Source organism: Helianthus annuus, chromosome 7 (genome assembly GCF_002127325.2).
Source record: "Helianthus annuus cultivar XRQ/B chromosome 7, HanXRQr2.0-SUNRISE, whole genome shotgun sequence".
Classification (NCBI taxonomy): Eukaryota; Viridiplantae; Streptophyta; class Magnoliopsida; order Asterales; family Asteraceae; genus Helianthus; species Helianthus annuus.
In genome coordinates this window covers 125,188,786-125,202,547 of record NC_035439.2, presented here as the reverse complement: position 1 = coordinate 125,202,547, position 13,762 = coordinate 125,188,786, and positions in this window count along the sequence as shown.

Below are 13,762 nucleotides of genomic sequence, written 5' to 3'. Positions count from 1 at the left end.
TATGACAAGCATGTTTGGGTTCACTACGAGTGTATACCAAAATATCATCTATAAATACTATGACAAAAATTGTCTAGCATGTTTCGGCATACCCTATTCATTGAATCCATAAATGCGGCCGGAGCGTTAGTTAACCAGAAAGATATTACTAAAAACTCATAATGTCCATAACGAGTTCTAAACGTAGTCTTAGCCACATCTTCATCTCGTACTCGCAGCTGATGATAGCCAGATCGTAAGTGGATTTTTGAAAACTAACTTGCCACTTGCAATTGATCGAAGAGATCATCTATTCTTGGTAAGGGATATCAATTTTCACCGTGAGTTTATTGAGTACACGATATTCGATTAACATTCGCATCGAGCCATCCTTCTTCTTCACTAACAGGACAAGTGCTCACCAAGGGGATACACTAGGACGTACAAAGCCCTTGTCAAGGAGTTCTTGCAATTGGACCATTAACTCCCGTGTTTCAGTGGGTGCCAACCGGTAAGGAGCTTTGGCTACCGGCTTGGCATTTGGTTTTAATTCGATCCGAAATTCTACTTCCGTTCAGGTGGAAGTCCAGGTAATTCATCCGGATACACATCCGAATATTCATTCACAATTCTTGTATCTTCTATTCTTAAAGTATCTTGTTTAGTATCGACCACATAGGCTAATAATGCCTTACTTCTGTTTCTTACATGCTTAACTGCTTCGACAATAGTACATAGTTTAGTCTATACCCCTTCTCTACACGTATATGCTTACCCGTTTCCCTTTAGGAGATATAACACGAATAACCTTGCTTTCGCATTGAATTCCCGCATGGTATCAGGATAACCAATCCATGCCCACCACTACTTTGAATTCTCCCAAGATCATGGGAATACGATCAATATCAAATTCTTCATCTTCAATAGTGATCTTACGATTCCTACATATCTCACGTAACAAACAACTTTTATAATCGGCTACTTCTACTTCTAAAGGTACATGCATTCTTTCTATTTCAAATGAGGGGGAATGTATAAATTCGCTTGAAACAAATGACCTACTAGCTCCAGTATCAAACAATACATACGTAGGTATAGAGTTTAGCATAAATATACCTGATACAACATTCGGGTGAGCCTTTGCTTCTTCCGACGAAATGTGGAACATTCTTCCTTTAGCCTTAGGTGTTTCTTCCTTTTTCCTTCCCTCTTTGTTCCTTGCTTGAGTTTCGGGCATTCCGCCTTCACATGGCCTGATTCGTTACAATTGTAACACACTCTTTTGGGGTTGGGAAAATTGTAATATGGATGCCCCTCTTGTCCACAGTTGTAACATCCCCTTCTTCCCATTAAGCATTTGCCTGAGTGGAGTTTTCCACATGTCTTGCATCGTGGAAATCCTCCCTTTGTACTTTCGTTCTTGCTATGGTTGTGCGTCTTGGGCTTCTTAGGGTGACCTTGAGTTGTTCCCTTTTCAACTTGCCTTTTCTCTCCCCGTTCCTCTTGCCTCTTCAACTCAATTTCTCTATCTCTTGTCCAATTTATGAGCTCATTCAAGGTTTCGCACTTAGAAGGGGTGATGAATTCTCGGAACTCGGCCTTTAGCATATCTTGATAACGGTTAATTTTCATCCTCTCCGTTCTTGTGAATTCCTTGCAAAACTTCATCTTATCGAGAAAGGTGTTAGTGATTTCATCAACTGTTTCGTTCTTTTGTTGAAGATGGAGGAAGTCTTCTTGAACGCGGTCTACGGCCGATTGTGGGCAATGATATTTCATGAAGGGCTCTTTGAACTCTTGTCATGTGAGGGTTTGTAGTTTATCTTCACCAATTTCTTTACTATATGCATCCCACTAATCCTTGGTTTGTCATTGAAGTTATCCCATAGTGAACATGACTTGATCTTCTTTCTCACAATGACTCCTGAAGGGGTATGGTCCCAAAAACCCTACGCAAGCGCAGAGGACCATACCATAATTACACTCCAAATTCATCTCGAACAGACCTTGTGCGGCCGCGCAACGTGTCTTAGTAAAGATTTGGGAAAGATCAGTCTTCAATAACCATGCGCCGGAGAAAGGAAAGACAAATGTTCAATTAACACCCTCGCGCGGGCCCGCGCAAGGGTACAGTTAAGCTTGAAGATTTAACGAGAGACAAGTCTTGAACATATCCGAGCATAGGAAATAAGGACTTGAACAAAAGGAATCTTTTCTGTTATAACAGAATGGACACGTGGCAAAAGTAAAAGGAATCTTCTAGAAGGCCTTAAGTGATCATCGCGCATAGCTTCATTCGGTTATAACCGAATGTGATGTGGCAGCATCTTAAACGCTCATCTAAATCACGATGATGGCAATGACTTAGAGGCAGATCTATAACGAACCACTTTCCACATGGCATCTCCCCAGCCATTTGATCAAACTCACGATTCGTATGCATGGATGGGGAGATAACTAATAAACGGAAAAGAGAATTCCGTTATTATCTCCGTTACATTTTTGGCGCCAAACTTCGGTTATAAATCTGAGAATTCAGGTACGATCTAATCATGGACTTTCACTTACTTTCACTATCACTACTTCATCTTCATTGAGATCACTGTACTTATTCTCACGCCGGAGGGTGGTCACGGAGAGAACCCCCGTTCTCCCCGTGGCGAGCTAACACCGTTTTTGTTTTGCAGAGATTTCCGACGAAGTAGTTCCCATCAGCAATCGACGGGAGGATTAACCTTTTTATGCAGAAACCCTACCCCCAGATCTGAATGATCCCGGTCATTTGGATATGTTGTTTCTTCATTGGCGCCCACCGATTTCTACTTTTATTCTCATCTTCTCATTCGATTTCTTTCTCTCTATTTTCAATGGCAGAAGGTCCATCAAACCAACCACCAGGTCCTCGATCCGAGAACAGAGGCAATTTTGCTTATGCTTCTCGGGTCGGCGGAATTGTGGAAGAAGCGTCCGATGATAACGATGTTCAACATGATGCGAATCATGTGAACGATCTTATTACTCCATGAGTTCAACCTGAAATTCCGATCAGTTCAATCCTACCTCCTGGTGAAACTCCGATATCTTGGTTTGTTAAATCTCAGGGGGCCTTGAATGCAGTTTATGCACAACTTTGTGCACAAACCGCTCAGACAGAATCACAGGCACGTAGACCTGCAGCTCAGGTGCGAACCCCAACCGCACCTCGAGTTTTACATTATGATTCACCATCGTACATGTCGGTCGAAGATACAGAAGTTAATTCCCAGTCTCGCACCAGATATGAGCCTACTCATTCTGGCGCTAGACGTCGGGATCATCGTGAAGAGCAACACTCCCAGAGATTACAATTTGTTCATTAAAGGTTGGGCCCGCGCTTATCGCAAAAGCGGGACGCCCAAACCGAGAAATATGATGAAACCTATGATGAAGGTGATAGCATGAGTGTTTTCAATCGGTTACAGAAGGATCATGCCAGTTATATGCCAAAAATTCATGCGGTGTACAACCCAGATGCAGAGCATGATTATAATTTGATCTATCGACCAGCCGAAGCAGCTGAAAATTCTAAGTTTGTCAGGGAAATTGCGTTTGCTCCGTTTGAGCACGCAAAGTTACCATCTAATGTTGGAAAGTTTAATGGGCTGACAGATCCTGATGATTATTTACGCTTGTTCAGTAGCGCAGGGCTAATCGGTGGATGGACATTACCTATGTGGTGTCACTTGTTCGTTCAAACCCTCACAGGTGCTGCACACCTTTGGTTTGACAACCTACCAACAGGTAAACTAACATCCTGGATTGATCTCAAGGATAAATTTTTGGTCCACTTTAGTCAGCAACGACGCTCTATCCGTGACTCCGCAGATGTCATGAACATCTGGTGGAGCGATGAACAAAGAGGTGTTGGAAATTGGTGATGTGCATGAACACCTAATTCACGCACAGTTCAAATATGTGGTGCGATGTGATGACATGATCAAGGTGTTATCAGGAACTGAGGGGTTGCCAAAGAGTTGGGAGAAATTGATGGCAGCGGCCAAAGTTTACGCTCAAACTGAGCGCAACTTAAGCTCCAATCGACCGTCGTTGCCTCAGAATCGTCCTCAAGACATGAGCGGAAACAGTGGTCCAAAGTTCAAGAAAAATTAGAAAGATTCAACTTCAAGCGCATACTCTTTAGAAGATGCTCGCGCAACAATCAACAAAATCGCGGCACAAAAAGAAGTTAAGCAAGAAAACCATGAAAGACAATGGACACCTCTAACCAAAACTCATGCGGAGGTTCTCAGCACTGAAAATTACCAGTTTAAACCGCCACAGCAGATGAAAAACAAGAGGGGACAAGATCCGAATCTTTATTGCGAGTATCACAAGGATGCAGGTCACACCACTGACAACTGTATCAGCCTGCGCACCGAAATAGAAAAGGCACTCAAAAGCGGGGAACTTACTCATTTGGTGCAGAATGTGTGAAAAGAGATTCGCCAGATCACCCGCGGAGACGAAGGACCAAGCAACAAGAAAGCAAAACAAACTTGCATGATCCAAGGTGATGCACCACGCATGTAATCTTAGCTTCCTTTATATTTGACAGGTTTCTTACAACTTGTCAAAATATAACACAAGGATAGCTACTTACATGCGCATCAAACTTAAATTATCTTAATTATCCTAAATGTAATCTTAGCAGCTTTGTACCTATCGTCCTTTGCGCCTTATCATCTATTAATGCAAAGTCTGTTACTTACATTACGCCATTTTATGTGTTGTTACAAATGCATGCAATTTCTTTTGGTGTACACAAAAACATTATGGTAATCTTAAAACAAGTCTCATGAACAACCGCAGTCACATGACACTGCGGAAAGGTCCAGTCCTATGTTCACACATGAGCTTTATACCATCTTTATTTGTGTCACCTAAACAAAGTAATTGTACTCGTGCAAATATTGTAACCAAACACACACTATATATATCAAAAGTTATATGTGCGCAAGACACATTCATAAAACATCACAAAAAGGGATCCAACATCCCAAACATGTTCAAGCAACAAAAACAACTACAAGTTACGACCTAATCTAGGTCTTCTTCATCTGAAGCATCCGCTTCATCAGGAAATATTTCTTTCAGTTGATCCACAAAGTTCTCAGACTGAAGCGTAGTAGTCACCAAATCCATCACCGGGAGGCGCAGATTATTGTATTCTTCTTTGGCAGTTGCATGAGCAGCACCAGTGTCAACCCCGCGGGTGGCAGACCTACTGGTATCCCAGTTAACTCTTAAAGCATTGGTGACTTGCTGAGTGCATTCTGCATATCCTTGCGCATAGCCGTCGTGGCGCGCAGTTACCATCAGGTTAGCAACAGTCTGGTCCAAATCAATTGAGTTCAGGATTGAATTTGCAACCTGCGCAGACAAAGTCACAATAAGTTTATACACAAACTTATCCAACATAATACAAAGGGGTCGAGATCCTTACATTTATGATCCCGTGATGTTTCATCCACAACATGTTATTCTTCAAAGGTTCAACTAAGCTTTCCGCCATCACCCTAGCAGTTTCGGAGCTTTCAAGTTTTTCTTCGGTATCGGTGAGTCGGTGCATAGCCTCAGCTGTTTCAACCTTTGCAAGTTGCAAATCTTTTTTCGCAGATTCAAGTTCTGCTTGGATTTGTTCCTGTTCAATTAATAAAGAGGTAAGTTCCTCAATCTCCTTATTTCTAAGGGTAAGAGTTGCGCAAGTTTGTACCTCTCTCTGCTCATTTCTTTCCCTGCGAGAACGAGCTTCCTCGCGGGCAGCTTCTACGTCAGCCTTCTCTTTCTTCAACTTCTCAATCTCCACCTTGAGATTGACAATGTCATTTCGAAGAACCCTCTTTTCATTATTATCTTTTTCACATACCTCTTTCCACCGCTTGCGAGCTTCCACAAGCTGAGCAGCTTCTGCTTCAGCCTTCTTTTTCCAGCTCATAGCTAACCACTCTTCTGTCTTCTGCTCACCCTCAAATTTGGCTTGATCAGCTTCAAGCTTAGCTCTCAAAACAGCAACCTTTTCTTTTTCTTCAGCAACCTCTTTTTTGGAAGCTTCAACAGCATCCCACTCTTTGTGCATACTATGCCACTCGCGCACTATCCAATGAGTTGTCAAAGTTGAGCTGGCAGTCTATTGAAGGTATGAGTGGTAGGTACAATCATGGGATTGTTCTTCTTGGAACTTGATTTCAGCAGGCGAAAAAGCACCCTGCAGCCAATCACGGCACACTTGCCAATCAGAGAATGTATCGCCTTGTTTCAATTTCCATACATGCGCATGGATGTCAGAAGCTCTTTTCTCCGAATAAGTCCTATAGTAATAATCCCCCGGAGTCTCATCTGGGCGGAAGGGAGAGTCTTCCTCTTCATCATGAACAATAAAGGCTTGATACTCAATATTTTCTGGATTTTCTTCAACATTATCTTTGGGAGGCTTGGAAGTGGGTGCAGAGGTAGAGGGAATGGTTACCACAGGTACTTCTTCCTCAATGATGGATTTTTTCTTTTCAGGGCCCTGCGCGGGCGCCACAACTTCAGGAGACACTGGCTTGGTAACTCCAGCATCAGCCTTCTCCACCTCCACCTCCGCCTCTACAGTCTTCTCTACCTCCGCTTCAACAGTTTTCTTCATCTCCGCTTCCACAGACTTTATACCCTCTTGTAAATTCTCATTAACAGATTCAGGGGGGGTGACGGCAGACGGTCATCATTGAAAACAAATAACGATTCTTCTTGAATGGATAAAACAGGTTTTTCTACAAAGAAAAATGTACAAGGTCATCTTATTATATGATAAAAACGGAAACCTGAGCAAGACACTCACCTGGGTTAAACTTCGCAGCAAAGGCGTCCAGATTGCCTTTCTTGCCAATTTTTTCCTTGTTATCTTTTTTGCGGGCTGCGCCTCAGCTTCACCTTCAGGCTTCTTTCTTTTAACCGCCTTAGTTCTCACCAATGGCTCGGGACTAGACTCCACATCAATGGGTTCATCCGGGTTTGATACTGGGATGTTCGCGGTGTCTCGAGGCTCCGCCTTAGGTTGTTTCACAGCTATAGGTGCAAGACCCTCCAATGAGTCAGACACCACTACGTAATCACACCAAGAATCAGACACAAGGCGCGTACCTTTCTTCTTCTCTTCCTTGGGAACGTCCGCCTTCTTCTTTTTTGATTCAGGGCCTACGCCTAAATTGATCAACTCACCTATCCAAAGGAAGTCATATTGCAATATTACCCAAAGCGCGATATCAGCAAAGAGTAATATTGCAATATTAGATGAAAAATGCAAAACAGGAACTTACCAACATCAACAGAGGGTTGCGCCTCCAAGTCAGCATCCTTGGGGTGCGCAAAATTCTTTGTCATCTGATGGTACCATGGCTCCTAATCAGCACCTAACTGGACTGTTGTCATTTTCCCATTTTCTCTCTTATACGCCACCACGTATAAGGCAACATCTGCAGAAGGAAAACCGATAACAAACAGTTTCACATAATGCAAGAAAAGGTTTTCATGACTTACTAGTTTTGTCTTCCACATATACCGGTTTGTCACGGCGATCTGCTCTCCAAAAAAAGACTCATTTTGGCAGCAACCAAAGCCCTTTCAGGTAATTGAATGGAAGGAATCTCTTTAATATCTTGATACCAGATTTCAGTGGCCGGAGCGTCTAAGTTTTCTGGCTGAATTTCATCTGCACATCGAAAATGCATTTTCACTTGGATCACCCCTGATTTAATGAAAAAGAATTTTGATTTCCACTCATGGAATGATTTCGGAGGGGTAAGAAGGATCTTTTTCACCGAAGAACGTTGCATAAACGAGTAAAACCCCTGAGAACAGTGCAACTGGTAGAAAACTCAAAATCGCTCAACCAATGGTACAATATCTATGGATTGACAAAGGGATTCAGAGTGTCGTATTCGAACCATCCCCATAGGATGTAGCTGAGATAAGTGGAACTTGTAATAACCCAGAATTTCAAGAACAAATTTTGTTGTCGGCAGCCGGAAGTTTCCGTCCGCGAAGTACTCCCAAAATAAGGTAATGTAACCAGCCGGAGCCTGTGCAGCCGTCTGCCCTTCTTTGGGATAAATGGCACCACAACTCTCCGGGAACTTGAAACTTTTTTCAAGATCATTGAAGGTCTTTTCAGACCACTTCAATGGAGGCAAGGATGAAGACATATCTTTTGCAATATTCTGTGGGGCCAAAATAAATTCAAGAAGAAGAGGCTGATGACAGTGAAGATTTGGATGAGAATTTTTTTTTTGAACGACATTTGGATGAGAATTTAGATTACCATTTTTAATTTTTTTTTCTTTTTCATTTTCTATTGTTTTGTTATATAATTATCTATTGTTTGTTATCTAATTCTCTACTAATAAAACACATTATTATATAAAACGCCAAAAACAGAAACACCAAAACGCTAATAGTATGAAACTGTGAGAACGGGTGCTAGCAAAGCACCTTGTCAATGTATTAAACGCCAAAAAAATTGACTAAACGCCATAAAAAACATTTGGTCTTGTTGTAATCTTATGAAAATATTAATGACTCGTAGTGAATTATTATACAACGCCACAAAACGCCAAAAAAATTGACCAGGGAAACGTTATAACGCCAAAAAAATTATCTGTGTGACACAAAACAGTTAATTCAACGTGACAGATCTAAGAAAAAATAAAACACCAATTCGTTAATGAATATAATTAACGCCAAAATAACCTTAGACGCCAAAAATGAAACAGCATGTTACGCAAAATTGGGAAATAAAAGAAGATTGAAAAGACAGAAAAACCCATCACGCCCTGATCATATCCCGCGCCACGTGTTGGGCCAGGATGTGTTCTCACCGTTCTCACACTTTAGGGCGTTTTCTCCTGATCCCGTACCTATATATATATATATATATATATATATATATATATATATATATATATATGTATATGTATATGTATATGTATATGTATATGTATATCGGTACGCTCAAATCACATTAAAAATACTGGCCCCGCAACGCGGGGAATCAATTCTAGTTATTATCTATAACAAAAGTATTATTATTTTTTATTATTATTAATATCTCCAATTTAATTGTTTATGGATTATTATAATTACTTTAATCGGGAATAGAAATCTCATTAAGATTAACTACATATATTTCTAAAATCAAATGATTTAAACTCTTAATTATTGATAAAGATGGTAAGGTTACAAATAAAACATCAAATCTAATTTAACTTTTAATATAAGAATCTAATTATTGTCATGTGTCACTCTTCCCTTCAACCTTACAATTTAGACTTACATTTTATTTTAAAATATTTTTTATTCCTTATCCTTACTTATATAATAAATTTAATTTAAATATGTTAATAACCATATTAGGATGCACTATTTAATTAATATTATTAGATAAATATAATGTATTTTATTAAATATTATCGTAAAATAAATAATATACAATAATTAGATCTTTTTTACTAAACCATCCTTATATTAATACTAATAGAAAAATGCAATAATTAGATTATACTATTAGGGTGAGAGTTAGCTACAAAGTTCATTTTTCCTACAAAGTGTAAAAAGTCATAAAACACTATAATGTCAATCATAAAACACACTCAAAACTCACAAATAACAAAGTGAAGATTACTAAAACGCCATGTTTGTGGGTTTTGTGTTGTGTTTTGGATTATAAGGCTTTGATTATCAAATGACTAACATTAGTGCGTTTTATGTTGATTATCATGTTGTGTTTTATATTCATAATTCTACGATGGTGTATTTGAAGTTTTTATGGACTGTTAGGGTTTGGATATTGTGTTTTAGTGATCTCCACTCTATTATTTATGGGTTTTAAGTGTGTTTATAGTTGAAATTGTAGTGTTTTATGACTTTGTACACTTCGTAGGAAAAATAGACTTTGTAGCCAAACGTCACCCTATACTACTATTATATTTTTTTAACTATGTGATCATTATTATATAGAAGTATGATTTACATTTTTTTATATTTTACATGTGTAATACACGGGTTTGTAACACTTATAAATTAACATATTATTCAATTTAAGTTTTTTTATATTTATAATAAACGGGTTTATAAGATAGTGCTTTAATAAATTAGTTGTATTTGTTCGTTAAAAATGATAAAAGCCGATATGGGCAAATATGATGATACTTTGATTTGCTTTTTAATTAATAAATAAATTCTTCAGATCTTATCTCATAAATAATTTCCACAACTTGCATTTATTTTGTTCTAGACTTTGCATTTATTTTGTTCTAGATTTCTAATTATTGCAACGTGTATCAAAACACAAATTAATATAAGCAAAAACAATATGGGCAATTTGAAATATGAGAATCTATCTTATCTATGTCTCGCAAGACGGGTCGGGTTAGTTGTTGGGTCAGAGTGCATTCATGTAAGAACTAGTTTGAGTGAAAACGAGTTTGGACTAGAACAGTCGACTCAATGAAATATCACTTTTGGTTTGGGTAAAATTGATTGGAATAAATTAACTTGGATTAAAACGTTTAATTTAAGAAATAAAAGTATTAAAATAGGTTCATCTACTAAAAATATTTTTTATAACGTCTAGTGGATAAGGGTATTAGTCGCCGTAACGAGACCCAAGTAGAGGAGATAGCAATGATAAGTGTACGTGGAGGCGACGGTTATGGTGGTGGTGACCAAATATGTAGCGTCCAAGAAGGCAGTACGGAGACATTGGTGATTGCGGCGACAACAGAAAAGGTCAGGTTGCCGACAACGTTAATTTTAGTTGTAATTGGGGTGGTAGTGGTGGAATTGGTGGAGAGAATGACCGATAGGTTGTGACAACAAACAATGGTCGTGGATGGTGCTTGGCCATTTTAATCCATTATAAGTTATCAAATGTTTTATAAGTGACTAATTCCAACTCATTGTTTAGTATGAGTCGACTCATCCTAACACGTTTAATTTGAGTCAACCCATATCAACCCGAATGTACTTTCTTATACTCAAATCAACACATGTATTAGGGTGGAAGGGGACAATCTTGGAATCCGTTTATAACCCATGGATCCAACCAACAGAATGATGTCACCTCATTTGAACCCACTCCAACTCATTTTAACCCTAAAGGGATGGGGGCACACATCTTGAAACTCATTTAAACCTATGACCATTTTTAATTAAATTCAATGAAAACCACTGTCAAACACCTCCATCTAGCACAACTTCACGAACCTGGAACGAACCCATGATCCCATCTTGAAGACGACCCAGTCGTCCTTCATTAGCATGTCATGTTTGTAAGACTTTGTCTTATCTAATGAGTTGTTTATGCATCAAGTTAAAAAAAAGTAGCGTATTAGATATAAGTTGCGTCACGTGTCACAATTTTGAAAGAATATTTCTTAATTTAAAGAGTAAACTTCAATTTACGTCCATGTGGTTTAGTAGCAGGATCACTGTTTGTACCTCCTTTTTAATTCTCGCATCTAAGTTCATGTGTTTTACCTAGTTTAGGTATGTGTGTCTTTCCCATTATCTCTCTATTAAATGAACATTAAAAAACAAGGAAATTACATCTTTACAACAGGGTCGCAAATTGCAATTTTCACCAAAATGCAATTTATATATCTCCTAAAGCTTGTAAAAGAGAAATCGTAAGAACAATGAACAATTTCTGATAATAAATTCACAAAATATGCAAATCCTAAATCTCGCATACATTTAATTTAATTGATTTTTCTAACACATCATTTAGATGATTTTTCATTTTAATATCCCCAAAACCTGCACTTTACTTTCCTTTATCAAATCTACGCAGCTAACCCCTTTCTGCACATATATGTAATCCCAAATTCAAGAAGCAGTTTCAAGATTCAAGTGGGTATCAGAAATTCAACATGGACAGAAACCAGATCTTGAATTGAAGAGGGTCATAAGGGCCTACCTTGAAACTAATTGGATCTTGCAATCTTGCTTTGATTAGCAAATTGAAATAGGGGGTTTTGATGATATAATAGCTTATGACACCCAAATCATGGCATGGTGGGTTTCAGTGGTGGTGGTGGTGTAGCGAGGTTGATTGTGGTTAGATGGAGGTACGATGGTGCAGCCATGGTTTTAGAGGTTGAAGGTTGCAGGTTGGATGAATGGTATATGAGTGGTGGTTATGTAGATGGAGTTGAGTGTTGGTTATGGTCTGGTGGTTGACAAGAATGATGGTGCAGATGGTTGTGATGGTGTTGGGTGGGTTGCAAACAATGGTGTTTGCAGGTGGCAGTTGAGAGCGGTGGGTTTTGGTTTTTTGGTATTCAAGGACGAGAGAGAGAAAGGAGATGGTGTACATGATGATGATGATGATGATGATGATGATGATGATGATGGTTGGGTTTGCAAATGAGTCCCTCTGGTGAGATTACAAAAATGTAACTGGGAGATGATAGTAGGGATGCAAAGAAAAAAAGTAAGTAAAACAAAGAATAAGGAGGGACAAACATTGATCCAGCCCCTAAATCATAGGGCGCAAATTGCATTTTACTCTAATTTTAAAAAGTTAATTAAATAAACAATAATGATCCATAGCCCAGCGGTGTTGGTGAGTTAGATAGAGCTCAAGGTAGTAAAAGGTCAGGGGTTTAATCCTCATGATGTATAAATTTAGCCGCTAAACAAAAACATTAGTGATAAATTATCATTACTAAATATTTAGTATTTTATTTAGAGTGAATTGCAAGTTTTGTCCTTTATCTTTATGCCTCTTTACAGGCGGTGTCCTTTATGTTTAAAATTGACGAGTTTTGTCCTTTATGTTTAAAAATCAAGCACGTTTTACCCTTTGGCCCTAACCCAGTTTGTTTTCCAAGTTAAATGGGAGCTACTGGTGGAAGGGTTGGGGCTTTGGAGAGTTAGGTGCATCCTGTGTACACAATGTAAAGGTGGAAGTTGGTTTACTCACACAAGATTAACCCAATCAATGGAAAAACTATATGGGCTAAAGTTCAGTGTCCCATAACCATCACACCACCCAAGCATCACACCCAAGTTGGCAGACCCAAGAAGGCAATGAAGAGGTCAGCCGTTGAAATGGGGGACTTGGCACTTACTGGAAGGCTCACAAAGAAAAACACAAAAGGAAAATGTACCAAGTGTGGGGCCAAGGGGCATAATATCAGGACATGCAAGGGTGAGAATAGTGGAAGGGGTGCACAAGCTTAGTAGGATGATTGTTAGGTTTAAGGTTTATGTATGTAAGCTACTTCAAAAACTGTCTTGTCTTTTGCTACTTAGGTTATGGTATTTTGTAATTTGCACTTTGTATCAGCAGCCTATGTACTGTTTTTTGGCCAAATGTTGGCAATGAGAAGTTTAGTTTATGTCTAAATGGCTCAGCTGTATGTATATGTCTAAATGGGTCAGTTTTGTGCTTTTGTAATGGGTCAAATGGTCATAGTTTCTGATCAGGTTTTAAGCAGGTTTCATGGTCAGTTTTTTGCTTATTGAAATGGGTCAAATAGTCAGGTTTTGTTCAGGACTTAATGTGGTCAAATGGCCAACCTTTGTACAGGTTTTAATGTGGTCAAATGGCCAGGTTTTTACACATCTAAATGGCCACTTTTATGGTCAGTCACTTTGTATTGAAATGGGTCAAATAGCAAGGTTTTTGCACATCTAAATGGCTAGGTTTAATTCAATCTAAATGCCACTTTAATGGTCATTTCTTTCATGTCCACAATATTCA